Below are 5,405 nucleotides of genomic sequence, written 5' to 3' on the forward strand. Positions count from 1 at the left end.
GGTGAGCGCTCTGGTTCCATAATCCGACAGGCATCCCGATTAGGTCTGGAGCCCCAGGGAGACAACAAGAGCTTAGCAATATGTCAGCTAGCTGGTTATACCATGGGCCCATGTCTCTCTCTCTCTCTCTCTCTACCTCTCACCCCTCTCTCTCTTTTATCTCTCCTCTCTCTCTCTCTCTTCTCTCTCTCTCTCTCTCTCTCTTCTCTCTCTCTCTCTCTCTCTCTCTCTCTCTCTCCTCTCTCTTCTCTCTCTCTCTTCCTCTCTCTCTCTCTTCTCTCTCTCTCTCTCTCTCTCTCTCTCTCTCTCTCTCTCTCTCCTCTCTTACCTCTCTACCCCCTAACTCTCTCTTTTCTCTCCCTTCTCTCTCTCTCGCTCTCTTTCTCTCTCTCTCTCTCTCTCTCTCTCTCTCTCTTCCCTCTCTCTTGATTAATTCCATTGCCCCTAGTGAAGGCTCCTGAGGTTGCCTTTTTAATGTGGGTCCAGAGGCCTCGACCCTCGATGACGTCATAGAACAGAGACTGAGACTGAGACAGTTTGTGCGTTTTAAATCTATAATTTCCCATCTCTCTCTCTCTCTCTCCTCGTTTTCTCTCATTCTCCAACGACTCGCCTGCTAGGGAAAAAGTATATTTTAGAGTTTGTGAATATCAGACAAAAGAATTGAGAGAGGAATAACACCAATACCCCATCCCATTGCCCGTTGGGTTTTTTTTGTGTTAACTGTTTGTCAAAGATTTCTCATCATCCTCCTTTCCCTCACTGCTTACCTCAGATGACCAGGGATGTGACAAAGGTGGGTATACTGGTACAGAGATGCCTGCAATCCTCTCTCTGTCTCTCTCTCTCTTTTCAGTCTCTTCTCCCTCACTCACTTCACACATAACCATGATCACGGGAATGAGGGCAGTGTGCCAGTAGTTATTGCCATGTCAGTGATTAGACAGGACATGGACTCAGAGAATACTAGTAACCATCCACAATTATGCATAATCAGATACATGGACATGTGGTGACTTATGTTTTATTACTCTTATATTTCTCATGACTTCCATTTGACATTTGCGTTCCGTGTTTTGAAACTCCTTGATGACTAGAGAGGACGGTTACTGTCTGCTTGCAGGCTCTACTAGAAGGTATATTAGTAGAGGCATCAAAGCTCTCAGCCGTCTCTCTTTCTTTTGGTGTGTGTGTGTGTGTGTGTGTGTGTGTGTGTGTGTGTGTGTGTGTTGTGTGTGTGGTGTGTGTGTGTGTGTGTGGTGTGTGTGTGTGTGTGGTGTGTGTGTGTGTGTGTGTGTGTGTGTGTGTGTGTGTGTGTGTGTGTTGTGTGCCTGTGCTGCGGGGGTGGATGAGACCCCATGGGTCCTGTACTGCTCTGCTTCCAGCTAAATCCTCCCCACTTAGGCAGCCTACGAGACCAGAATAGAGATTCACCGCGATTGCAGTGTGTGTGTGTGGAGTTCGTGCGTGCGTGCGTTCTTAAATAACGGACTCGGAACACACTACAAAAAACTCTAACCTTTCCACGATTGTTTGTTTTCTGCAATCACTTAAAGATAGCAATGACCCAATCCTCCTCCATCATCATCAGCTTCTACTCTTTTGTTCTCTCTTTCGTTCTTCTCTGAATCATCTTGTTCTGTCTACTGCAGTTTGCTACCCTCTTCGTACTCCTCTACTGTGTCTTGGCACCTGTTCTTCTCCCTGCAGAGGATTTCTCTTTCTCCCTCTCCCTTCTCTGCCGTCGTCTTTTACTTGCACCGTTTTTCTGTGTCACTATTTTCAATCAGTATCTCTGAGTTGTGAATCTGCCATTTCAGCACTTTGTTTGCATATCCAGAGTTTCAGAGACATCAGATATTGAAACTAGTTTTTGCTGAGTTTAAATATTGAATTCAGCAGTTTAGAGTTGTGAATGCAAGGGTTTTGTATGCTAGCTACCATAGCTTTGTGAACTGTCCATTTCACAAAGCTATGTGTGTGGGCCAGGGAGACGCGGTTCCCTTTTCCAGTCGACTGCCCCAGAAGTACTCGATGTGTCTGTGTGGTGTCTGTCAAACCTCCCCCATCATGGCTGCCACAGTGGCTGCGGGCTCCGGCTGAGGGCCTGTCCTGCTAAAACCTTCCTGTCCTGACCTGCTGGCTTAGGGACCTACCCCGCGCCCACCCCTCTGCCCGCCTGCCTGACCCTGCCTGTCCTGCTTCGGAGCCCGCAGCCCCCCCCACCTCTGTACCCCACCTCCCCACCCCTCTGATCCTTCCTTCAGGTTACTTACCCTCCGCTCACCCCTGCCCCCCTCTTCTCCCTGCTTGCCTCCCTACAGAGGACTGTGATTGTGAGGGCTATTTCAATGGACAGTACATAGGTGAGAGCCTGCACGTCTTCCTCCTTCTGCCACCGTTTACCTCTTTTGCCGTCTGATGTCTATGTGTCCTCCAGGACCTTGCTGTGTGCTGCTGGCTAACTGAAATGCCGCTTTGGGTTGGGGAACGTATGATGTCCTGAGGTGGGACTGGCTGGAGTTGGGGTGTCTGTGTGGGGAAGTGATGGAGAAGGAGGAGAGAGGTGGAGGAGAGAGGTGGGGGGAGACAATGCTGAGAGGAGACGGAACTGATCCCAGTTCATTTGATAGGGAAGACTAGTATTGAAGGAGAGAGTGGTGCATTCCAGCACCAGATTAATATGAAAGAGGGAGGGCGAAAAGGGGAGTTAGTCTCTCACTCCTTCAGGTGTCATTAACAAATCGGTCTCGTTTACGTAATTAGGTAATGAGAAAAGTGCTGAAGAGGGTGTGATAGAGTGCGAGTGCCAGACGTGAAACAGTTTTATCTCCAGTAGATATCGAGACACATGGCTGCTATGCGTCTCTGTCAGAGTATTAACAGGCTCATTAGGCTCATTATCAGTTCCCCAGACACCAGAGTAGCAGTCATTTCAGGGCATTCAAAAATGTTACTACTTGCTAATGAGCGTTATCAATTGGATTTAACCCTCAAGCTACCGACCTTGGTAAATACAGTTTGCATCCAGACTGAAATTGCATTGGCACGACAATATACGCTTTCCCATAATCCTCAGCCCCTGCTGCCCTCCCACTGTCCTCCCCTCGCCTCCTTCACCCTTACATGACCTTGAGGCCCCTCCCCTTCCCCCATACCCAGAAACTGTTGGAGTGAAAAGCAGAGCACACGGAGGTGATCTGAACACAGCTGACAGTCAAACACTGCCCTCCCATGGCAATAAGACCAACTTTATTAGTCTACACCTCATTTGAGTGCCAGTAAATCAAAAGGGGTAAAACATGTTTTGTTTCCTTCGTAATGACACAGAACACTGACATCAACCAATCAGGTTACTCCTTAATATGGAGATTAAAACTCAGCACCCTTGCCTTGCCCCAAACTAAGCCGTGTTTGGATCCTCCTGAGACTCCCCTCTTGCCTCTGCCTCTGCTGCTATGGCTGGTGCACCCCTCCTACCCTCACCCCCCATGAGGGTCCTGCTGCGTTGGACGCATTGCACACTCAACCAACCAGACACGTTTTGCTGCTTGTTTCACCCTGTGTGGAGACTGAGGCGCGAGGCTGGGTTGTGTGATGCTCTAATGCCAGTTATAGTCTCTCCTAAGTGTAAAGCAGTGGCGCCCTCCTGTGGCCAGGTGTTTTCCTGGGAATTTTATTCAGGTACTGTTACCGGCTTGTTCCCTCAGGTATTCCCACTGTCCGCGGGMAGGGGGGGATGGGCACCCATGGGCCTGGAGACACTGTGTGTGCGTGTCTGCGTGTGCGTGCGCCCGTGCGTGTGTGTGCGTGTGTGTCACTAACACTACACTGTGGTCTCCAGAGTCAGGCTGCCCTATCCCTCCTGGTCCACTCCTGTAGCCCTCTGTCAAGCAGCATGTGTCCGTTGTACTGTATACTCGTACATGTGTTACAAACCAGACCATTGTCCTTCCAATTCTATCAAGGCCAATTGATCTTTTATCCTTCCTGTAGTATTACTAGTTGTTCGTCGAGTRAAGCCAAGTCTCCCATAAGAAGAGAAAGGAGAGGCATGAGCTTGATATTGATAGCAGAAGTGTGTTCGCTTCACTCTCAGTCCCAGAGCTTATTTCTCACTGTCAACGTGGAGCTGACAAACCCCCTTTGTCAGATATTAGCTGCATGTGACTGATACGTGTTGGACACGCGCTTGTAAATGAGCAGATTCAGTCGATATCTCACAWTGCCGCTGGCAGCCCATTTACCTAAGAGATAAGCACGGGTCGGGCTGTCAGACCTGTAGAATCACTCACTGGTTAACGACGAATCCCAGTTTACCACTAGTATGTGAATGGTCACACGGTTCACTGGGGTTTTAATGCATGCTTATCAAGGGTTGCACATTCTTTGTTAATTCGATAACCAACACCGAATAATCCAACAAAGAATAATGTTATGGTTATGTTGGGGTTTGATTTGCATGATGTCCTGATATGATGTCCTGATATGACGCGTTCAAAATGTTTGTCAGCAACACTAATTGCCAAGTGAGAACAACTGCAAGCGCTATCTAACATGCCTTAGAGAACACGGTTGTAATTATGTAGAAAGAGCATGTGTTAGACAGTGTATAAAACCACTTAAGTGGATGATCATATCTGACATTTTGACCCTTTGCCTCCCTGCCTCACCTTGCTCTTCCCGACCCTGCCACCTGCCTGTCCTGTGCAGCGGGTCTGAGGAGGAGTTTCCGTCTGAGCCGGAAGGACCGGTCAGGATCCCTCGGAGGAGCGGCCAGCCGCGACCCCACCGATCCAGACTTTGCCACCTACGAGGAGGTGACTCGCTACCAGCACCGGCCCAACGAGAGACCCCGCCTGGTGGTTCTGATCGGTAAGACAGCAGCTTCAGGATGTCTATGGCAGTGTGGTCATTCTACTTTGACGATACTGCCCTCTAGTGGCCAATACTACAAACAGCAACTTCCTCTAGTTGTGTGGAAGCCTTATGAGATCTCCCGATAGCACATATTCTCTTTCATTTTAAGCAGTCAGTCTGCTTGACCAAGCTAGTTGTGTGAGCCTGTGACGTCTTATCTACAGTACCTAATGCTATTTATGTTTCTGATAAGTTAATTCATCAAACTGCACAACAAATGGCACATCCTGTAACTAATCAGTGGACTTAACTTGATGTTGATGCAGATTTTTTTTAGCAAATATAGATTATTTGTCCCTGATAGTTATGTTTAAATAACTCTATGTCACTTCCTGTCTCTACCCTCTCTTTCTCTTTTTCTGTCTCTCTCTCTCTCCCTTTCTTTCTTTCGCTCTCATTCTCTCTCTCTCTCCCTTTCTTTCTTTCGCTCTCATTCTCTCTCTCTCTCCCTTTCTTTCTTTCACTCTCATTCTCTCTCTCTCTCC

The 5,405-nt window shown here is 48.2% G+C and overlaps 1 pseudogene; it reads left to right on the forward strand.

Moving 5' to 3' along the window:
• The window catches only part of LOC111981445 (MAGUK p55 subfamily member 3-like), a 25,186-nt pseudogene that overhangs the window by 8,877 nt on the left and 10,904 nt on the right, over positions 1–5,405 (forward strand).

This window comes from Salvelinus sp. IW2-2015, linkage group LG20, assembly GCF_002910315.2.
Source record: "Salvelinus sp. IW2-2015 linkage group LG20, ASM291031v2, whole genome shotgun sequence".
NCBI lineage: Eukaryota > Metazoa > Chordata > Actinopteri > Salmoniformes > Salmonidae > Salvelinus > Salvelinus sp. IW2-2015.